The sequence below is a fragment of the Rhinopithecus bieti genome, unplaced genomic scaffold, assembly GCF_001698545.2.
Source record: "Rhinopithecus bieti isolate Rb0 unplaced genomic scaffold, ASM169854v2 scaffold_50877, whole genome shotgun sequence".
Lineage (NCBI taxonomy): Eukaryota > Metazoa > Chordata > Mammalia > Primates > Cercopithecidae > Rhinopithecus > Rhinopithecus bieti.
In genome coordinates, this window is record NW_016821745.1 from 479,607 (window position 1) to 503,731 (window position 24,125).

The 24,125-nt window shown below is 48.8% G+C and overlaps 1 long non-coding RNA gene across 1 annotated transcript; it reads left to right on the forward strand.

The window, feature by feature from the left end:
- Nucleotides 1–116: 116 nt before the first annotated feature.
- LOC108520999 (uncharacterized) lies at nt 117–15,014 on the forward strand. Its single transcript, XR_001883090.1, has 4 exons — nt 117–169; nt 1,240–1,344; nt 14,562–14,632; nt 14,930–15,014. It is a non-coding gene; the product is annotated as an uncharacterized LOC108520999 (long non-coding RNA).
- The last annotated feature ends 9,111 nt before the right edge of the window (nt 15,015–24,125 follow it).

The window sequence follows — 24,125 nt, forward strand, 5'->3', positions numbered from 1 at the left end:
GTGGGGGGGGTGGGCGGGGACGGGCATGGAGTTCGCTCTAGCCGCACCCGGAAGCTCTCACCCGGACTCCTGCACATGCACACCTGTGCTCCCACGAGGGGCGGAGCAGGAAGTGAGGGGAGTTGGTCCCTGCCGGTGCCCGCGCAGTTCAGTTCCCGCCGGCAGCGAGGTCAGGAAAACTTCCTGCTGCAATACCTGTCCTTCCATCAGCCTGGTTCCCAAACTGGAATCTCTCCAGTTCCATTGTTACAAATTAAAACTCTAAACCCCTAAATGAATGGGAAAGAGTGATTGACTAACTGTAAGGGTTGGGAACTGGGGGTCTAACTAGTCCTTATCCAGACTTTAAACAAACAATAGGCGTTAACCACTCCTGCATGGCCCCGACCGCGCAAGGGGCCCAGCACCTGTGGTTGTTCCCTTGTCTTTATTGGATGTAAACCAAACAGTGACCAATAAAGTCCTTAAAATGGCCTATTGAAAAACAAAACAAAACGTGACAGGCAGCTCCCAATCGGCTTAGAGATTTATTTTGCTGAGGTTGAGCATGTGCCCAGAAAAAAGAAACACAAGCCACAATAGAGTCTGTGTCCTGTGCTTTTACCAGAGAGGGTTTTGAGGACTTCAATAATTTAAGAGAAAGGAGTAAAGGGAAACAAAGGGGGTAGGCAAACAGGTGAGAGGCCACATTCTCATGAGGCTCTGATTAACACTCAGAGAATCTTCATTTCACCTGTGTAAAGAATGGAGCTGGCTGGGCGTGGAGGCTCACGCCTGTAATTCCAGTGCTTTGGGAGGCTGAGATGGGCAGATCACTTGAGGCCAGGAGTTCAAGACCAGCCTAGCCAACATGCCAAAACCCCATCTCTAAAAATACAAAAAAGTTAGCCAGGCATGGTGGCATGTGCCTGTAATCTCAGCTACTCGGGAGGCTGAGGCAGGAGGCTCATTTGCACCCAGGAGGTGGAGGTTGCAATGAGCCAAGATCGCCCCACTGCACTCCAGCCTGGATGACAGAGTGAGACTCCATCTCAAAAAACAAAAACAAAAAAAAAACAGATTGGCGGGGAAAGCCAGTCATGCATTCGTCTCATGCTCAATAGGTCTACATTTGACATGAGATAACACAGGCAGGGGGATCACATCTGTCTGGAAACAGAGGGAAGGCAGGCATTGCGTGACTCAGTTCCCTTTGCCATGGCGAGTTTGGTCTTGAGATTCTCCTTTCCTTTTACACAGGTCATGTGGAGGGATCCGCTGGCTGCTCCAGACTGTCCTCTCTGTGGGGTCATGTTTGCGTTCACTGTCTGCTGCCATCCTTCTACACTGTGATTCAGGTTCCAGGTATCTTGTAGTCTCACCAAAAGCAAGACTTCTGTTCTTGTGACTTTGCTGCCTCATTTTGGTTCAGGAAGAGAGTAAGGTAGAAATGCTGTCATCCCATCATCTTGAAACCATAGGGCCAGGTGTGGTGGCACACGCCTGTAATCCCAGCTATTCAGGAGGCTGAGGTGGGAGAATTAATGGAACCCCGGAGGCAGAGGTTGTAGTGAGCTGAGATTGTGCCACTGCACTCCAGTCTGGGAGCCAGAGTGAGACTCTGCCTCAAAAAATAAAAAAATAAAAATAAAATAAAGAAATGGTAAGCCTTTTGTATTTAAAAAATGCGTACAACTATCTAAAATAATAGTTTACATCAATTATAGTTTTAGTTAAGATTTTTTAATTAAAAATCTATAGTAAGATAGATGATATCTTGCTACAAATATTCTTTAGGACTTTTTCCCAAACTCTCTAAGGGAGGGAGTTGCACCATTCATATCAGACTATACCTTTGGTTAGAAGTCTTTAGATAATCCTAAAATTGTGTTGCTAAGTGTGAGTGGTATTTCTGCTTAAGGGACAGACCTGGGAGTCACACAGACTTAGCTTTGAACCCCAAACTGTGGTATATTAGCTGTGTAACATTGGGTAATCAAACTCATCATCTGAATTCTCCAATAGTCCTTACTTACAGGGTTGTGGTGCAACTTGAGCTAATAATACACATAAAGTGTTTGTCTAAGGTATAGTACGTGCTCAATACGTGGGAGCCATTTTTATTTTCTTCATATTGGCAAGATCCAAGGAAGGATGTGATGATCACGTGAGTGCAGGGTAACTAGAAGGGTTCTCTCCCCTTTTCACTTTTTTTTTTTTCTTTTGAGACGAAGCTTCGCTGTTGTTGCCCAGGCTGGAGTGCAATGGCACGATTTCGGCTCACTGAAACCTCCGCCTCCCAGGTTCAAGTGATTCTCCTGCCTTAGCATCCCAGGTAGCTGGGATTGCAGGCATGCACCACCACGCCTTGCTAATGTTTGTATTTTTAGTAGAGTCACCATGTTGGTCAAGCTGGAACTCCTCACCTCAGGTGACCCACCTGCCTCGGCCTCCCAAACTTCTGGGATTCCAGGTGTGAGCCGCTGCACCAGCCCCATTTTCACTCCTTAGGTTTTCTATTTTCCAGCCACACTTGCTTACTCTAGGGCAGACCACCCTCGAGAGTTCTCGGGAGAGTTCGTGAGCACGATACCCTTCTCTAACAAACCACTTGTAAGTTCCCTGAGTGACAACTAACTTGCTCTTTCTGAATTACTGAACATACTCCAGAAACAAAATCCAGACAATAGAGTTCATTCTGCAGAAACGTTCCAGTTGCTGCCAGTCAAGGTGGTGGCTACAGAGCATTAGAGGCTATACCTGGTGCAGATGCAACTGACAGCAAACACTCAAAATATCCCGAGAATGACGCTGTGGTCTAAGAAGGGTGTGTGTTCAGAGTCCCGAGTGAAGGAATCTGGGGGTGGCCACCCGGGAGTTTCTCTCTCCATCTGTGAAGGACCTCCGAACCGCTGGCCCATTCCTTGGAACACAGGCTGAACAGGGGATCAAGGCCCTCTGTTTTGGGTTAAATGAAGGTTGCCAGGAGAGGGCACTAAGGGAAAATGCTGCATAAACTGCTTACTTTTTACACACATTAGAGTTTTCCTGTCCAGCCCACCACTCCTGGACTGTACTGTATGTAAGTTTTCAGTAACCCCTATGCCCCACTCACTGGCTCCAAGTCTATTCTTCAGCCTCTGGGACACAGTGCCCTCCCTGTTGGAATCAACAGGGTTCTGGCAAAACACTAGCACATTAATGGGGCAGATAGCCATACACTTTGATTAGGAGGAGGAACCCCAGACTTTGCTTGTTCAGGTAACTACAGCTAGACTCACGCAAGGCATCGAGGTGCAAAGGGTCCCTGGTCCGCTGCAGTCCCGGGCCTTTCCGTCCAGTGCAAACCACTCTCCTGCCCTGCCATTCTGCCTCTCATGTCTGCTCATCGGTAAAGCCAGAGGAATCACACACACAGACAAGTTACCTAAGTTTAGTAAAGGCAAGTGAGATTTCATTCACACTCACAGCCTTTGGTTTAGCTTCCCAAACTCCTTCCTAAGTGGTGAGAAGAGAAATTTGGTACACTTGGGTGTTCACCTCTTGACCCTCCCTGCTCAACCCTTCACTCTCCACCTCCTGCATTGGGGGCTCACCCAGCCTCAGGTGTGAGGGTAACAGGTGGGTCTCCAGTGCACCTGCGCCATGCTCAACCAAACTCTGGACTAGAAAAACTAGGTCCTTATTCATGTAGAGCTAGCTTCCTTCCACAGAGGAAGCGGATATGATTGTACTTGTCTAATGGGTTCTTCCTAGCTGCTGCACAGACAAAATCAATTCACTGAGACCACAGCATTGCAGTAAAGAAAGAGCTTAATTGATGTGAGGCTGGCCATATGGGAGACGGAGTTCCTACTCAAGTCAGTCTCCCCAAGAACTCAGAGCTTAGGGTTTGTATGGACTACCTGGTGGGCAGGCGCCTGGGGAATGGGTGCTGCTGATTGGCTGGGGATGAAATCACAGGGGCGTGGAAAACACTCTTCATGCACTGAGCCCACCTCTGGGTGAAGCCCCAGGACGGACTGAGTCACAAGTCATGGGTCTGGATGGGCTCAGTCCATTGCCGGAAATCTGAAAAAATCTCAAAGGCCCATCTTAGGTTCTATAAGAGTGCTGTTATCTATAGGACCAATCTGGGAAATCGCAGATCCTGACCTCTGGCCACATGACTCTTGAACAGCAAGAGATTATAGAAACTATATGTACATTTTAGCAGAATTCCGGTCCCTCCCACAAGCCTAATCTCGTGGACTTTCCTTAGTCTTACGAAGGCAGTTTTGAGTCCCTGGGCAAGGAGGGATTTAGTTTTAGGGAGGGACTATTATCATCCTCGCTTTCAAGTTGAACTACAAACTAAATTCCCCCCAAGGTTAGCTTGGCCTACCCCCGGGACGAGGGAAGACAGCTTAGCGCGCAGAAGTAAGATGGAATCAGCTGTGGCAGGCTCCTTTTCTGTCATAATTTTGCCAAGGTGGCTTCACATCACAGCCTGGATGGCAGAGAAAAATTCTGACTCAAAAAAAAAGGCTGGGATGGTGGCTCACAGCTGTAATCCCAGCACTTTGGGAGGCCAAGGCGGACAGATCACTTGGGGTCAGGAGTTTGAGACCAGCCTGGCCAACATGGTGAAACCCTGTCTCTACTAAAAAAATACAAAATTTAGATGGGCCTAGTGGTGCATGTCTGTAATCCCAGCTACTTGGAAGGTTGAGGCAGGAGAATTGCTTGAACCCAGGAGGTGGAGCTTGCAGTGAGCCTAGATCATGCCACTGCACTCTAGCCTGGGAGACAGAGCGAGACTGTGTCTCGAAAAAAAAAAAAAAATAAGGCGACAAGGAAAGCCTCTTTAAGATTTCAGAGGGTGACTTGAACAGTTGAGTTGAGACTGCAAACCAAAATAAAATTCAAAGGCCCCAGCCAACTAAATGGATCCCTCCTCTCGGCCAAGGACATTCCAAAGTAAACCTGAAACACTAGTTCAGGCCATGATGGGAAGGGTGGTCAGACTCCCGTCATTCTGCCCTCTTCCCTTTGGAGTTCAGGCACAGCTGATCAGATTAACATTGAAACAGAGACCTGAAGAAGGGCAAAGCAGACTCTTTGCAGTCACAAGGTACCAACATGGCAGGTCGCTGGTCCTGAAATATGTGGAAGTAGTTTACTCCAAGATATTTTTCTTTGACATATTTTGAAGTGGCCTCCAAAGCTGTCTTTTGTGGGGAAAATCTACATTCTGTAGAGAATCACCTTCCCTTTCTAGATCTTTTCCTGATCCAGGAGATAATTAACTAAGAGCCTGGCACCTTCTAATAAGGAACAACTGCAATCTCTTCTCTCTGAAGCCTGCTACCTGGAGAGGTTCATCCTCATGAGAGAACCTTGGTCTCTAAAACCCCTGTATCGGTCTGTTTTTACACTGCTGATAAAGACATACCCAAGACTGGGAAGAAAAGGAGGTTTAGAGCGGGCACGGTGGCTCACGCCTGTAATCCTAGCACTTTGGGAGGCCAAGGCGGGCAGATCATGAGGTTGGGAGTTCGAGACCATCCTGGTCAACATAGTGAAACCCCATCTTGTCTAAAAATACAAAAAAATTAGTCGGGCATGGTGGTGGGCGCCTGTAACCCCAGCTACTCGGGAGGCTGAGGCAGGAGAATCGCTTGAACCCAGGAGGCAGAGGTTGCAGTGAACTGAGATTGCACCATTGCACTCCAGCCTGGGTGACAGAGCGAGGCTCCATCTCAACAACAACAACAACAACAAAAAAAAAAAAAAAGAAAGAAAGAAAAGAAAAGGGGTTTGAATTGGACTTACAGTTCCACATGGCTGGGGAGGCCTCATATTCATGGCGGAGGGTGAAAGGCACCTCTTACGTGGCAGCAGCAAGAGAGAATGAGGAAGAAGCAAAAGCAGAAAGCCCTGGTAAACCCATCAGATCTCATGAAACATATTCACTATCATGAGAATAGGGCGGGAAAGACCGGCCCCCATGGTTCCGTTACCTCCGCCTGGGTTTCTCCCACAACACCTGAGAGTTCTGGGAGATACCATTGAAGTTGAGATTTGAACAGGGACCCAGCCAAACCTTATCAAACCCTTATCTTCACCAGGACATTCCTTTCTAGTCATCCAGGTCTCTAGATATGACTTAACTCTTTCGACCAATTACCAATCAGAGCATCTTTGAATCCATCTGTGACCTGGAGTCCCCACCCCACCGCTGCCAGCTGTCCTGCCTTTCCAGACTGAACCAATGTACATCTCACATGTACTGACTGATGGCCTATGTCCTCCTAAAACATATAAAACCAAGCTGTAGCCCAACCACCTTATGCACATGTTCTCAGGACCTCTTGAGATCCTGCCCCAGGCCATGGTCACTCATTTGGCTCAGAATAAATTTCAACTGTTTTAAAGAGTTTGACTCTTTTCTCCAACAAGACCCAAAAGACAGAGTTTGAAGAAGGTACTTAGGGCCCAGGAACAGCCAGGAGGGATGGCCTTGCAGCAAAGCAGCCTCAGCCCATTCAAGGCACTCAGTGAAGAGGGGGGATCCCAGCACCCAGCTGGGACTGTCTGGAGAGAGGCAGGCCGGGAAGATGGGCCTGGGGCTTCAGCCTGCCACACCTCTAAAGGGAAGCTGCAGGAGGCTTAAGCAGCATGGGGCAAGATTTGACTCACAATCTGTGAAGACCTTCACCTTTTTCCTTCCAATCAACAGCACGTGAACAAATGATGAGGCTGGTCGCAGTGGCTCACACCTGTAATCCCAGCAATTTGGGAGGCTGAGGTGGGTGGATCACCTGAGATTAGGAGTTTGAGACCTGCCTGGCCAACATGGCGAACCCGCATCTCTACTAAAAATACAGAAATTAGACAGGAGTGGTGGTGGATGCCTATAATCCCAGCTACTTGGGAGGCTGAGACAGGAGAATCGGTTGAACCCGGGAGGCCAAGATTGCAGTGAGCCAAGATTGTGCCATTGCACTCCAGCCTAGATGACAGAGCAAGACTCTGTCTCCAAAAAAAAAAAAAAAAAAATGCATTGAAAAAGAGAATTGTGGATGGGCCCTGAGGACACTACGTGACTGTAACAGGCCCAGGGCACAGTGAGTCAGTACTCAGACACCCACATCCAGGGTTGCAGAAGACAGAGTTTTAATCTGAAGGCCTGTGAACCAGCAGAAGGGAGAACTCCTCCAATCCGCCCCCTGGCGAGTTTGGGGCTAGGGATTTCCGGGGGTCGGGGTGGGCCGAGGTGTGGGACCAGATCGTTGATGGGTGGAAGAGTGTGGGGAGAAGTCATGCGACAGAGAGAGGAAGAATCTGCATTCTCAGGCAGACTCTGCTCCTCCACGGGGTCTTCACACTGGTCAGAGTCAGCTTTTCTGCTGGAAGCCAGGAACTGAGGCACAACTCGGCAATTCTTAAACAAGAGCCTCATGATGCTAACATCAGCCATCCCCTCTGTAGGAATACTGGGGCTGCACGTGGTCTGGGGCGAGGGCTACGGGACTTTAGCGCCCACGAAGTGGGCCACAGTGCAGCCTGATGAATGCTTCATCACAACTCTATTCGCACCCAGAACATGGCATGTGATTCAGGTTGACCCTGTGAGGGCAGGTGTAATTATGCTGTCAAGTGACAAAAGGACCAATACTGTATCATTCTACTTACGTGAAACATGTAAAATTCTCCCAGGAAGGTGATGTGTGGTTAAAAAAGAAGAAGAAAAAAAAAAAAAAGGCCGGGCACGGTGGCTTACGTCTGTAATCCCAGCACTTTAGGAGGCCAAGGCAGGTGGATCACTTGAGGTCAGAAGTTCGAGACCTCCCTGGCCAGTAGGGCGAAACCCCATCTCTACTAAAAATACAAAAAATTAGCTGGGCGTGGTGGCAGACGCCTGTAATCCCAGTTTCTCAGGAGGCTGAGGCAGAAGAATCACTTGAACCTGGGAGCGGGAGGTTGCAGTGAGCTGAGATCACGCCCCTGCAGTCCAGTCTGGGTGATAGAGCAAAACTCCATCTCAAAAAAAAAAGAAAGACATTCACAGAGGACGCAGAATGGTGGTTGCCAAGGGCTGAGGGGTGAGCGGATGGGAGTTGGTGAGGAATGGGGCAGAGCTTGATTATAGCCGGGAGAAGGAAAGAGCTCCGGAGATGGATGGTGGTCATGGTTGCACAAAATGTGCATGTGCTTAATGCCACTGAAACGGACACTTAAAAATGTTAAAATGGTCAATTTTATGTTACATTTTTTTACCATAATTAAAAATAAAAATAAATTTGAAATTTTCTTAGGTCAGGTGAGGTGGCTCATGCCTGTAATCCCAACGCTTTGAAAGACTGATGCAGGTAGATCACTTGAGCCCAGGAGTTGGAGACCAGACTGGGCAACATGGCAAAACCCTGTCTCTACTAAAAATACAATGGCCGGACGCAGTGGCTCACGCCTGTAATCCCAGCACTTTGGGAGGCCGAGGTGGGCAGATCACGAAGTCAGGAGATCAAGACAATCCTGGCTAACACGGTGAAACCCCGTCTCTACTAAAATACAAAAAATTAGCCAGGCATGGTGGCAGGTGCCTGTAGTCCCAGCTACTCGGGAGGCTGAGGCAGGAGAATGATGTGAACCTGGGAGACAGGGCTTGCAGTGAGCCAAGATCGTGCCACTGCACTCCAGCCTGGGTGACAGAGCAAGACTCCATCTCAAATAATAATAATAATAATAATAATAATGAATTTTTAAAATACAATAATTAGTCTGGTGTGGTGGTGTGAGCCAGTGGTCCCATGCGGGAGGCTGAAGTGGTAGAATCATTTGAGCCCAGGGGGTCAAGGCTGGAGTGAGCTGTGATCGTGTCATTGCACTCCAGCATGGGAGACACAGGGAGACCCTGCCTGAAAATTATAATAAAATAATAAACTTTTAAACACAAGGGATTTGGAGGCAGTTTGGAGAGCGATAGAAGAGAGGAAGCTGCAGAGCAGATGGGTGGCCACGGTGCCTGCCCCTCCCCATCAGACACCTCATCACAGTGCCCAGCCCTTCCTTCTCGCCCTAACTTCAACTCCCCCTCAGGACCAGGGAGGGGCACACAGCTGCCTTCTAGCACCCGCTGCCTGCCACCTGCCACCTGCCATCGCCTGTCCCTGGAGATCATAGAACTCTTCCACCTGCCCTCCTCCTTCCTTATTCCCTCAATGAGTTTCTTTTCTTTTTTCTTTTTTTTTTTTTAACTTGAGATGGAGTCTTGCTTTGTTGCCCAGGCTGGAGTGCAGTGGCACAATCTCAGCTCACTGCAACCTCCTCCTGGGTGCAAGCCATTCTCCTGCCCCAGCCTCCCAAGTAGCTGGGATTACAGGCACGCGCCACCGTGCCCAGCTAATTTTTGTATTTTCAGTGGAGACGGGGTTTCACCATGTTGGCCAGGCTGGTCTCGAACTCCTGACCTCAGGTGTTCTGCCTGCCTCGGCCTCCCAAAGTGCTGGGATTATAGGCGTGAGCCACTGTGCCCAGTTCCCTCACTGATTTTGTTTTCCCTTCCCAGACTGGGGCTGGCCGGGGGCTGGGCTGACACACCCTGAGCTGGAGCAGATTGATCTTTAATCTTTTCAGGCAATTGCCAGGGGGAAAGGGTCATTTCAATGAGGAGCAGAGCAAAGTGAAGCCACAGCCCAACCCCTCCCAAGATGTCCTCAGAAGTCCTGATTAGGGAGCCTGTGTTGGCGCATGAGGGGCCAGCAGCAGGGGTCTCCTAAAAGCCCGAGGCCCTCAGTTCCAAAGCACAGCTCTGCCCCTGCTTCCACCTGAGCAACATTTGTACCCTCCCTGAAAATTCAATCAACAAATGGCTACTACGGGCCTGCTACGGAGGAAGAGGGCAGAGAAGTGCCAGGGGAGGGGCACAAACATGTAAAAGATAAGTAGACGCACATATTTCACATAGCTGATATTTTTAAAACAAATTTTGAAAGAAGAAGCAGATTTTGAAAGGAGAGGAAAACACCTAAACTCTGATGCTGGCGAGGCCTGAGCCCTCCTGGGCCACAAGACAATGTCACTGACCCCCAGAAGAAATTCATTTTCAGAGATTATTTTTAAAAGCCAGGAGCTTTTCCAGGAGTCTTAAAGCATAAATCATGCCTTTCACGAAAACCCATAAAATATACTCAGCCTGTAAGATGAAATGAAATCGAGACAACCTAATCTTCAGAGGGACCAGCGCTGTTCGCAGGCCTGGCCAGAGGCCCCACCAGGGTTCCCTGCTCCTGGAGAGGAAATTCATAAACCAAAACAACCACCGCACGTCGTTTTTTGCTCTGGAAATGGCCGGCTTGCTGCCCTCCTGCGCGCTCTGTTTCCATCACCTTCCAGGCCGTGGGGCAGCAAGTTCCACCCCACTGCCCCTCCCACGCTGCGGGGGGTTTGTTCAGACCCACCTTATAGCAATGGGAACAGCATTTTGCCACAGAGGCAGCACATCTTTGAGATGCTTTTCACATCATCCTGAACAGGCGTAGAACAGCAGGCTATGGGTAGTGCTTTCCTGATCAGAACAAGCCTCATGTTGCAGCCCATAAACCAAGCCCCAGGTGACAGTTGCCCTGTACAATCGCCGTAGCAAATGCCGCACCTGGCAGCACCCTGGCCCACAGCTGGTGAAACCTGGGGGACCCTCAGAGCGAAGTTAGAGTCTTAAGACAGGTTGAAATAATTTTCAAGATTAAATTTTCACTCTCTTTGACTTAAAAGAAAGTATCAGCATTGGACGATGTGGCTGAGGACATTGAGTACGTTGTAAAGGTAGATTCAAATGAAAATAATAAAAAGTCTAGAATGCTGAAAGCCAAACGGAGGACGCCCACGCACACTGTGATCATTTGGATTAAGCGATCAGTTATTAACGTGCTAGACAATCTCAGATTCACTTGTTTGTTGTTCCAGACAGTCTTAAGGTAATAACTGAATAAACCTGCGAAAAGACAAAATTACAACAGATTTAGTTTGAAGATCTAAACTAATTGCTTTATATGCAATTCTAGAATCCGGAAACGCTTCTTTCAACAAGTCTGTAATCCTAGCACTTCGGGAGGCCAAGGCTGGTGGATAACCTGAGGTCAGGATTTCGAGACCAGCCTGGCCAACATGGCAAAACCTAGTCTCTACTAAAAATACAAAAATTAGCTGGGCGTGGTGGCGCATGCCTGTAGTCACAGCTACTTGGAAGGCTGAGGCAGGAGAATAGCTTGAACCCAGGAGGTGGAGATTGCAGTCAACTGAGATCATGCCATTGTACTGCAGCCTGGGCGACAGAGTGAGACTCTGTCTCAAAAAAACGAATAAAATAAACAAAATAAAATAAGTGCTCCAATGAACTAAGCAGAGGAAGTTGGTTTTAAAGACAGAAAAAGGCTAAAGAAAGCAGGAACAAAGAACAAAAAATCAGATTGGTCAGCTGGGCATGGTGGTGTGCACCTGTGAGCTCAGCTATTCAGGAGGCTGAGGCAGGAGGATCACTTGAGCCCCAGAGTACGAGGCTGCAGTGAGTCATACTTGCACCACTGTACTCCAGCCTGGCCAGAAGAGCAAGATCCTGTCTCAAAAAAAGAAAAAAGTGAATTGGTCATTTCAAAGTTACTTTCCTTGTATGGTGGGAGCAGGGAAACAGAAAAATAGCTGGCTGGTGTGTTTCAGGTTCCTTCAGGTGACATTTGATTCATTATCAGGCCCATTGAAGCTGCCAGTTGGGGAAATTTGGTGTTGTCACTCTCTCATGATTTCTTAGAAGGCCAGATAGCAACTCAGTTTTTGTTGAGTGACTTGGAACATTAGCGTGAGTGACTCCATGTTGGTTTTTAGTCGGGTGCGTCAAGATCTAGTGCAGGAGCTTAGTCTAGAGCAAAGGCCTCCAGTAATTTTTACTTAACAAACCACAAGGCCGGGTGCAGTGGCTCATGCCTGTAATCCCAGCACTTTGGGAGGCCGAGGCGGGTGGATCACCTGAGGTCAGGAGTTCGAGACCAGCCTGACCAACAAGGTGAAACCCCATCTCTACTAAAAATACAAAAATTAGCCAGGTGTGGTAGTGGGCACCTGCACTCCCAGCTACTCAGGAGGCTGAGACAGGAGAATTGCTTGAACCCCGGAGGCAGAGGTTGCAGTGAGCAGAGATCGTGCCATTGCACTCCAGCCTGGGTGATGGAGCAAGGCTCTGCCAAACACACACACACACACACACACACACACACACACACACACACACACAAACTACAGAGGCCAGTCAAGGGGGCTTCTTCAGAATGAGCTGACACCAGATGGCCGTGGTTGTCATGAAGCGGCCGGACAAACCCAAGAGGCGGCCAGCAGGGGAGTCTTTGAAGGTCCTCAAGTAATTGCTTGACAGGTTCTTCTTGCCCCAGTGCACAGAGAAAACCAATTCACTGAGACACTGTTACTGCAGTAAAGAAAGCATTTAATTAACACAAGGACAGCCAAGTGGAAGCCCAGGAGCTTATCATGACTCTAATCAGCCTCCCTGAGAACTCAGAGGCTAGTAATTTTTTTTTTTTTTTGAGATGGAGTCTTGCCGTGTTGCCCATGCTGGAGTGCAGTGGTGCAATCTCGACTCACTGCAACCTCTGCTTCCCAGGTTCAAGTGATTCTCCTGCCTCAGCCTCCTGAGTAGCTGGGGTTACAGATGTGCACCACCATGCCCAGCTAATTTTTATATTTTTAGTAGAGGCAGGTTTTCACCATGTTGGTCAGGCTGGTCTCGAACTCCTGACCTTGTGATCTGCCCAGCTTGGCCTCCAAAAGTGCTGGGATTACAGGTGTGAACCTCTGTGCCTGGCCTGTTTTTTAAATTTTTTTTTTTTTTTTTTTTTTTTGAGATAGGGTTTCACTCTGTTGCCCAGGCTGAAGTACAATGGTACAACCATGGCTCACTGCAGCCTTGACCTCCCAGGCTCAAGCAATCCTCCCGTCTCAGCCTCTTGAGTATAGCTGAGACTACAGGTGCATGCCGCCATGCCCAGTTTTTTTTTTTGTTTGTTTTTGTTTTTTAAGAGATATGGGCTTGCAATGTTACCCGGGCTGGTCTTGAACTCCTGGGCTCAAGCAATCCTCCCACCTCAGCCTTCCAAAGTGCTGGGATTATGGGATTATAGGCACAAGCCTGGCCACAGAGGCTAGGATTTTTATGGGCCATTAGGTGGGCAGAGGGGCTAGGGAATGGGTGCTGCTGATTGGTTAGGGATGAAGTAATGGAAGTGTGGAAGATGGTCCTTGTGCACTGAGCTCACCTCTGTGGGGGCCACAGTTGAGTTATGAGTCACATGTCTGGGTGGGGTCAGTTGGTTGCCAGAATGCAAAATCTGAAAACATCTCAAAAGATCAATCTTAGGTCTTAGGAGAGTCATGTTATCTCTAGGAGCAACAGAGGAAGCCACAAATCTTGTGACCTCTGGCCACATGCCTCCTGAGTGTTAAGAAATTACAGAAAACAAGCTGGGGAACAATGGCTGGTTGATGTTTAGCTGTACCTGCATGTTAGCAGAACGCAGGCTCCTCCCAGCATCCGAATCTCGTGGCCTTTCATTAGTCTCACAAAGGCGGTTTCAGTCCCGCACGGGAAGGGAAGCAATGTCAGGGAGGGACTAATATATCATCCTTTCAAGTTAAACTATTAACTAACTCCCTCCCATGGTTACAGTGGCCTACGCCCAGGAGCTAATGAGGACAGCCCACCCGTGAGGACAGAGGTAAGATGGAGTCAGCCGTGCCAGGCTTCTCTCTCTGTCATAATCTTGCAGAGGCAGTTTCACTCACCCCCTCCTACAGGGCTGGTGGGGCATCCACCTACAGTGCTGAAAATAGCTGAGCAGAAAAGAAAAGCAGCTCAGAGCAGTCAGGGATCCACATCTGGCGGCAACTGTTTAAAGGCATCTTGATACTCATCGGCAACCTCGCCCATTGTCTTCATGTTCCTGGAATTTGTGATGCAAAGAACAATGTATAGCCAATCAATAGCGTAGTTACTTTAATGTAACTTACTGGTAAACAACTTAGGAACTCTTTTCTCTTGTACAGAGACGGGGTCCTGCTCTGTAAGCCAGGGTGCTGAAGTGCAGTGGCACAATCATAGCTCGCTGCAACCTTAGCCTCCTGGGCTCAAGCAATCCTCCCACCTCAGCCTCCTGAGGAGCTGGTACTACAGACAGGTACCACCATGCCTGGCTAATTTTTTACAACTATTTTTTTGTAGAGATGGGGATCTCGTTATCTCTAAGGTAGCCCAGGCTGGTCTCAAACTCCTGGCCTCACGCAGTCCTCCCACCTTGGCCTCCCGAAGTGCTGGCATTATGAGTGTGAGCCACCGCACAGACCATCCCTCTCCTTCTCCTTTGTTTCCTTCTCTTTCCTTCCTCCTTTGGCTTCTTTTTACAACTCGCTTGTAACTGCTGCTAATTGGAGTCCGTATTCGAGGCAACTCAAATCTGTGTTCCTGGACTGCAGTCCTCAAACTTGGGCCAAAGCAACTCTCTGCTTATATTCAGTTTGCCTTTCTTTCTCTCCTTTAGGGCCAGTCTTCTGGGTTCTGTTGCGCTTTGCTCCTGTGGAGAGAGGGGAGCTGCAGCTTCAATGGCAGGAGGTGAGCCTCCAAGGGGTGAGTTCCCTGGGGCTGCAGTAATACGTGACCACATATTCAATTGCTTGAAACAACACGAATGTGCTGTGCTACAGTTCTGGGGGTCAGAAGTTCTCACGGGTCTCCCTGGGCTGAAACCAAGGTGTCACAGGGTGGGGTCCTGCAGATGTCGGGGGAGGCTCTGTTCTTGCCCTGTCTGGCATTTCCTGGCTTGTGGCGCCTTCCAGCAATCACTTCACGCCAACACTGCTCTGTCCTCAATTCCCTTCCCTGACTGACCCTCCTGCCTTCCCATCACAGGCACCCTGGGATGACACGGGGTCCACCACGTAACCCAGGATCACCTCCCCTGGCAAAATCCTTGACTTCATGACATCTGCAAGGTCTCTTTTGCTGTAAGGTAACGTAGTCCCAGGTTGGAGGGATGAGAGTGTGGCCTCCTTGGTGGGAATTTTCTGCCTACCACAAGCATTTCTTTCTTTCTTTTCTTTCTTTTCTTTCTTTTCTTTTCTTTCTTTTCTTTCTTTTCTTTCTTTTCTTTCTTTTCTTTCTTTTCTTTCTTTTCTTTCTTTTCTCTTTCTTTCTTTCTTTCTTTCTTTTCTTTCTTTCTTTCTTTTTGAGATGGAGTCTTTCTCTGTCACCCAGGCTGAAATGCAGTGGCATGATCTTGGCTCACTGCAACCCCTACCTTCTGGGTTGAAGCGATTCTCCTGCCTCAGCCTCCCAAGTAGTTGGGACTACAGGCTCGTGCCACCACGCCCAGCTAATTTTTGTACTTTGAGTAGAGACGGGGTTTCACCATGTTGGCCAGACTGGTCTCTATCTCCTGACCTCAAGTGATCCACCCGCCTCAGCCTTCCAAAGTGCTGGGATTATAGGCAAGAGCCACTGCACCCAGCCCGCATATCTTTTATTTAAAATACTTGAGAGACTATCAGATTGAAGAAGGAGCACATGTGTGCTCGAGTGGATGAAATAATAAAATAAAAATAGAGAAAGAAAAAAAGCATGTTTTTGAGGGGATGCGGGAGCTACAACTGATTATTATCAGCTCATACACCGTTTAGGAAGCTTCCTTAGGGTGCCTACAACCCTGGGCAAGGGATGGTAACTACAGATGCTCCTCCACTGGGGACGGGGTTATGTCCCAAATCGCCCCTGGTAGGTTGAAAATATGGAAGATTGAAACTGTATTTAACACGTCCACCCTATGGAACGTCATGTTTAGCCTTGCCTACCTTAACTGCACTCACCTCAGAACACTCACATGAGCCCACAGTTGGCAAATCACGGGGCGGCACAGCCCACAACAGCCACGCTGCAGTGGCTCACTCTCGTGGTCACGGGTGACGGAGCTGCTCTGACCAGCTGTGCGAATCTCTGCTGTCTACTTGGCGCTGCCCTCCGCTGATGCCTGCAGATTCTGTGCCACCTGAAAGTCATGGTGTCAGCCGCGAGGCAGCTCTTCCCGGGCTGTCCCCTGCCCTCACCTGCGGTGTCCCACCCTGCACAGCTCCTGTCCTGCCTCAGCCTGCGTCCCCTGAGATGCTGTTCTCAGGGCCACCGTGTCCCCAAAACGCAGTTGGCTGGTCCTGCCCCTGCTAGCTGCCAGGCTGGCACTGAGTCTTCAGAATGACGTCCAGGGCCCGGGCCAGGCACCCCTGACCTTGGGGTCCTGGGGGAGGGTGAGGCAGGGGTGGTCAGCCAGGCCAGCTCCCTGGGCAAGTCCCTGCAGCCACACAAGAGCCCAGGGGCCTGTGTGCTGAGTCCAGCTGCCTCAAGGCTGCCCCTGGGTTAGCGCAGCCCCAGGGGCTGTTGTTCAAATCCCTCTTCCTCCTCCAGCCAGGGCCTTGCAGGCCTATGAGGCCAATTCCTCCTCTGTCCCTCCGGCCCCTGCCAGCATGGAAACTGATGAATCAAAGTGGCTGCCACCTGGAACAGTCAGAGAAAATGCCAAGCGCCATTAAGAAACTTTTATTTTAAAATAAATTTGTGCCACACAGGCGAGAGGAAGCCCTGCCTCTTCCTAGGGCTTTCAGGAGCCTAGCTGCCTGGAGCCCTGGGGGCCCCTGTCGTCCGTTCCCACACCTGCTGTGAGTCAACCCTGGTCCAGATTCCAGAGACATAGTTCACGGTCAGTTTCTAACTGTCTGGAACAAAATGATCGAATGACCCTTTATCGGTGTGATTTTGGGCACACGCGTGTGGACTTCCCTACGAGAGATAAATCAAGGTCCTTAATGAACAAAGACCTGCGTGATTGCCAAAGCAATGAATTAGTTTGTGCACTACCTGCAGGATCACAAAAGCAGAGTAGTTACAATTAATGGATTTAATTTTAAATGTAAGGACCTCCGTACGGAAGTGCTAAAGCGGTCCATCTTGGCATTCTTATTACTCTTTAATGATAATTGATGTACCTGGGAGGGATGTCAGCTGCGTCCAGTTTTACACAGGTGTGAGGCCCCTCCCAGCTCCCCATTCCTGCTAGCGATCGCCAATGATCGGCAACATGGATTTGATGAAATCCAAATTTATGAGGGTTATTAAAAGTCGTTAATTATTTGGCACCATCTAGATTTCATTTGCTTCATCCTTAATGAAAATTGACAGCTTTATATTTTTTGGTGTAAAAAGTGGGATTTCGTTTTAAAGCCTTCCTGTCTATTCGCAGGGCGGCAGCCTCCCCGATCTTTCCCTCATTCCTGCCTCCGACCCTTGCTCCCCTCTTCCCCCACTCCCCCCGGTATTGATTTGTAGCCTGTCCCCTTTCAAACAGACTTGTCGTTTGTCTTCCCTGTTGCTCCTTTTCATGGCCCCCGTGGAAACTCCCCACCAAAGCCAAGGACAATGGTTTCAGTCCAGACGTGGCCTCCGAGGGCGTGACTCCAATTTCCCATGGAAGGACAGAGAGCGAGGACCCAGAGCCCCCACATCCTGGGGAGGAGCAGTTCCCCTCCTGCCTGGTGTCATGGGCTGGGGTGCCGAGCAGTGAGAAAACCGAAGCCTTCTGTGAAGCCACTTCTGTAAATGAGAGGCTGGCCGAGCCATCTGTCCTCCGCTCCCTGGCCAAGTGTGGCAAGCGCGGGTGCAAACAGCATCAGGGGAGCCCGGATTGCAAGTCATCGCCAACACGTGACTCAGGCCAGGAAACCTCCTCCTAGGGGCCAAGCTGTGGCTCTGTGCTAACATCTAGTTTTCCTCCAAAGCAGAAAGGCTGGTAGGGTGGAGGAACACGCAATAAAGGCTATAATTTCCCACCTGTGGCTGTATCACAGGCAGATACTGACTTTCGCATGCTAAGTGGGGACCCTGTTATTCATTAGAGCTAATTCCTGCCTTCTAAACATGTTCCTAATTAAAACAAAAGTGACTACACTCCCTAAACTTCTTACATTCTGATTTGGAAAGAAGACTTGTGATTAAAGATGTTAAACATGGATAGGATGTCACACCTCAGCCAGGCATTTTGTACTACAATTAGAAGTCCAGGCCGGACTCACAGAAGTCCAGCCGGACCAGCCTGGCCAACATAGTGAAACTCTGTCTCTACTAAAAATATAAACACTAGTTTATATATCATGTGTGGTGGCATGCATGCACCTGTAATCCCAGCTACTCAGGAGGCTGAGGTGGGAGAATGGCTTGAACCCAGGAAGTGGAGGTTGCAGTGAGCCGAGATCACGTCACTGTGCTCCAGCCTGGGCGACAGAGCAAGAATTGAATCCAGCTTGTTCCCTGTGGCTGTGGTTGGTCAGAAGCTGGGCACTTTTCTTAAGGGACCAAGAAGCTGCTAGGGGTTCAATTCCCCTGACCACAAACCCATACAAACCAAGGACCTGGGACCCTTGCACTCTCCCAAGATCCAGGTGGGACGTGCTTTTTGAAGGAAGTGCCGTGTTCAATCCTAAGTATGAGCCAAACGGCAAAGCCGGACGCTTGTGTGCTCAGTGACAGTACGTTTGTCTCCAGGAGATACTTTGAAGCCACGTTTTGAAGCCATGTGGGCCATCCCCTTGCTGTTGAAGCCTGTTGGGGTATACAGTGAGTTTGGCTCCATTTAAGGTTTCTTTTAGGCCAGGCACGGTGGATCATGCCTGTAATCCCAACAGTTTGGGAGGCCGAGGTGGGCAAATCACTTGAGGCTAACAGTTTGAGACCAGCCTGGCCAATATGGTGAAACCACGTCTGTACTAAAAATGCAAAAACTAGCTGGGTGTGGTGGCGCGCACCTGTAGTCCCAGCTACTCGGGAGGCTGAGGCATGAGAACTCCTTGAACCCAGGAGGTGGAGGTTGCAGTGATCTGAGATCGTGCCACTGCACTCCAGCCTGGGCAATAGAGTGAGACTCCATCTCAAAAGAAAGAAAAAAAAAACCACAAAGTTTATTTTATTTTCATAAGAATGTAATGTAGCCCCCTCACCAAGGATGTCCACCCTGGAACTTCCTGGAGCTTCTTAATGTAATTTTCCCAAACGGAACAGCATATTGTACGGGACACACGAATTCTGACCGTTCGTACTTGTCTACTCCCGATTTACCAGGGCCACTAAGCAGCCAGCCAGAGCAAACCCTGGCCATTCTGTGAGGCAGCTTGACCAACAGTTATGGACCAGTCCTATACGAGCGACTCTGTTTCTGCAAAGGCTGAGTGTGGCACTCTCGACCTGACACCAGGTTCTGTCACTGAGGACTCACCGGGCAGCCCCTCTGGGGATTCAGTGGATGGAAGGAAATCAGATGAAATCCATGGGACAATTGACGTCACTCCAGGACTAGAATTTACTTACGTTAGCTTTGAAACACGTTCAAGTCAGACGTCCTGTGGCGGCCTGAGCAGAAAAGTTGTGCTCATCTTCAGCCAAGAAGATCTGTGGCCATCTGTATATGATCAGATATCTGAACGCCACACAGTCCTTCTTCACCCCAGAAAAGGCAGCCTTTCAGCGTCTCGGTTGCCAGAGTGCCGTATTCAATGATTACAACCTCACGTTTACCGGGTTTGCTAAGCAGCAGCTGTAACAGCCAAGTCGGTTGATAGAAATGAAGGAAAATGCAAAACAAGAACACAGAAGAAGGTGGTGGCTGCCTTCTGGATATCCCCACCGAGGGCCGTGCTCTCCGTGAGCACCGCCTCGTAGTTGCCGGAGCCGCAGGTGTGCTCATCGTCTGCAGCCAGCGCCATCACATGCCAGAGTGAGGCCTTGCGGGCACGTTCTTCCGTGTTGAGGTATTTCTGCACTCCAACAAAGAAAGTGAAGCGCATATGAGAAAAGCCTCTTGCCACGTAGAACCTTATACTTCTGAAAACAATTCAACTTGGTTTGTGCGAAGTGTCGCATTTCTCCAGGTTTCACCCCAAATTCCCCACACAGGGGGCTGCTTTCTCATTAGGTGTTGGCCCCTCCCCTAGATTCTCTACTAATGTCATCAAAACCGATTTCTATTTCATATAGATTTTCTTTTGTCAAAGTAGGGTTTTTCTTCCACAAACAAAAAAGAGAGCAAAAAGCTAGAGCAAATACTATTTCTCTACTGAGTTTCAAATATACATTTTAAAAAACTTATAGCAACTTAAAAGACTCAAAAGACAGCTTCAATCTGAATTTAAATAAACTCCCAGTTCCAAAAATTTACTATAAGTAACCAGTGGGTGAAATGCAACCTACAAATGAGTTTTACTTTTATCTGGACAGTGTCTTACTCACCTCATTTTTATTTTCAAAATGTTCAGATTTTGAGAAAATTAAAAAAATGGTACAATGATTATCTATCTATCCTGCCCCTAAATTCACTGCTAGTTAACATTAGGGCACATTTGCTTTTCTCTACCTATTCATGTGTAACTAAATGTGTGTAGTCCTGGGGTGCAAAGGTATAGACACAGGTGTAGAGGAATGTGGACCAGGGGATGTGTGTATATATGTGGGTGTGGATGTGTGGGCATGTATATAGGAAGATGTGCACATGTGGGCATGTATATACATAGGTGTGGGCATGTGTGTACCTATATAAGGGTGGTCATGTGGTGTGTATATATGTAGGTGTGGGCATGTGCTGTGTATCTATGTAGGGGTGGGTGTGTGGGTGTGTATATATGTAGGAGTGTGGTGTGTATATACGTAGGGGTGGGCGTGTGCTGTGTGTATATATGTAGGTGTGGGTGTGTATGTAGGGGTGGGTGTGTGGGTGTGTATATATGTAGGTGTGGGTGTGTATATTTGTAGGGGTGGTCATGTGGTATGTGTATATGTAGGGGTGGGTGTGTGGGTGTGTATATATATAGGGGTGGGCATGTGGTGTGTATATTTGTAGGGGTGGGTGTGTGGTGTGTATATACGTAGGGCTGGGTGTGTAGGTGTGTATATATGTAGCTGTAGGTGTGGGTGTGTATAGGTGTGTATATGTGTAGCTGTAGGTGTGGGGGTGTGTATACATGGGGTGGCCGTGTGGTGGGTATATATATAGTAACGGGTGTGTATATATGTAGGTGTGGGTGTGTATATACGTAGGGGTGGGTGTGTGGTGTGTATATATGTAGGGGTGGGCGTGTGAGTGTGTATATACGTAGGACTGGGTGTGTGGGTGTGTATCTATGTAGGGTGGGTGTGTGGGTTTGTATATACGTGGGGCAGGTGTGTGGTGTGTATATATGTAGGGGTGGGTGTGTGGATGTGTATATATGTAGCGGTGGGTGTGTGGTGTGTATCTATGTAGGGTGGATGTGTGGTTGTGTATCTATGTAGGGTGGGTGTGTGGGTGTGTATATATGTAGGGGTGGCTGTGTGGATGTGTGGTGTTTACATATGTCAGGGTAGGTGTGTGGGTGTGTATGTAGGGTGGGTAGGTGGTGTGTATATATGTGGGGGTGTGTGTGGGTGTGTAGGTATATAGGGTGGGTGTGTGGATGTGTATATATATATATAGGGGTGGCTGCGTGGGTGTGTATATACATCGGGGTGGGTGTGTGGGTGTGTATGTATGTAGGGTGGGTATGTGGTGTGTATATATGTGTGGGGGTGGGGTATGTATATATGTAGGGGTGGGTTTGTGTTGTGTATATCTGCATGGGTGGGTGGGTGTGTATATATGTAGGGGTGAGTGTGTGGCATGTATGTACATAGGTGTGGGTGTGTGGGTGTATTTAGTCCATTCTCACATTGCTGTAAAGAACTACCCGAGGCCAGGCGCAGTGGTTCACACCTATAATCCCAGCACTTTGGGAGGCCAAGGTGGACAGATCACCTGAGGTCAAGAGTTTGAGACAAGCCCAACCAACATGGTGAAACCCTGTCTCTACTAAAAATACAAAATTAGTCAGGCATGGTGGCACATGCCTGTAATCCCAGCTACTAGGGAGGCTGAGGCAGGAGAATGGCTTGAACCAGGGAGGTGGAGGTTGCAGTAAGCCGAGATCATGCCATTGCACTCCAGCCTGGGCAACAAGAGCAAAACTGCATCTCAAGGGAAAAACAAACAAACAAACAAAAAAAACCAAAAGAACTGCCTTGAGACTGGGTAATTTATAAAGAAACAAAGTTTAATTGACTCACAGTTCTGCAGGCTGTACAGGACATGTGGAGGGGAGGCCTCAGGAAACTTACAATCATAGTGGAAGGTGAAGAGGAAGAATGCACATCTTACATGGCCAGAGAAGGAGGAAGAGAGGAAAGAGGGAGGAAGGGGGAGGTGATACATACTGTTTTTTTTTTTTTTTTTAGATGGACTTTTTGCTCTGTTACCCAGGCTGGAGTGCAATGGCACGATCTCGGCTCACTGCAACCTTCACCTCCTGAGTTCAAGTGATTCTTGTGCCTCAGCCTCCCGAGTAGCTGGGATTACAGGCACTTGCCACCATGTCTAGCTAAGTTTTGTATTTTTAGTAGAGATGAGGTTTCACCATGTTGGCCAGGCTGGTCTCGAACTCTTGACCTCAGATGATCCACCCTCCTCAGCCTCCAAAAGTGCTGGGATTACAGGTGTGAGCTACCGCTACACACTTTTAAACAACCAGATCTCGTGAGGACTCCCTCACTATCATGAGAACAGCAAGGGAGAAATCCATCCACATGACTCAGTCACCTCCCACCAGGCCCCACCTCCAACACTGGGGACGATGATTCAACATGAGATTTGGGCAGGGACACCATCCAAACCGTATCATTCTGCCATGGACCCCTCTCAAATCTCATGTCCTTCTCACATTTCAAAATACAATCATGCCTTCCCAATAGTCCTCCAAAGTCTTAACCCATTCCAGCATTAACTCAAAAGTCCAAAGTCTCTTCTGAGACAAGGCAAGTTCCTTCTACCTATAATCCTGGGAAATCAAAACCAGTTAGTTACTTCCAAGATACAGTGGGGATACAGACATTGGCTAAATGCTCTCATTCCAAAAGGAAGAAACCAGTCAAAACAAAGGGACTATAGGCCCCATACAAGTCCAAAACCCAGCAGGGCAGTCATTAAGTCTCAAAGCTTTAAAATAATCTCCTTTGCCTCCATGTCTCACATCCAGGCAACATTGATGCAAGGGGTGGGCTCCCAAGGCCTTGGGCAACTCTGCCCCTGTGGCTCTGCAGGGTACAGCCCCCACAGCTGCTCCCAAGGGCTGGTGTTGACTGCCTACTGTTTTTCCAGGTACATGGTGCAAGCCGTCAGTGGATCTACCATTCTGGGGTCTGGAGGACAGCGGTCCTCTTCTTGCCACTCCACTAAGCAGTGCCTCAGTGGGGACTCTGTGTAGAGGCTCCAACCCCACATTTCCCTCCCACATTGCCCTAGTAGGGGTTCTCCATGAGGGCTCTGCCCCTGCAGTGGACTTCTGCTTGGACATTCAGGCCTTTCCATACATTCTTTGACATTTAGGCAGAGGCTCCCAAGCCTCAACTCTTGCCCTCTGGGAACCCACAGGCTTAATACCATGTGGAAGACACCACGGCTTGTGGCTTGCACCCTCTGAGCAGCAGCCTGAGACATTTGTGGGGCTCTTTTAGCCACAGCTGGAGCTGGAGTTGCTGGAACACAGGGAGCAGTGTCCCAACGTTGTGCAAGGCAGTGGGGCCCTGGGCCTGGCCTGCAAAACCATTTTTCCCTCCTAGCACTCCAAGCCTGTGATGGGAGGGGCTGTTGAGAAGGTCTCTGAAATGCCTTCCAGGAACTTTCCCTATTGTCTTGGCTATTAACATTTGGATTCCCTTTACTTATGCAAATTTTTGTAGCTGACTTGAATTCCTCCCCAGAAAATGGGTTTTTCCTTTGTACCACATGGTCAGGCTGAAAATTTTCTAAATTGTTATGCTCTGCTTCCCTTTTAAATATAAGTTCCAGGGCAGCCATGGTGGTTTATACCTGTAATCCCAGCACTTTGAGAGTCCAAGGATAGTGGATTACTTGAGGTTAGGAGTTTGAGACCAACTTGGCTAACATGGCGAAACCTTGTCTCTACTAAAAATACAAAAATTAGCCGGGCGTAGTGACACACACCTATAGTCT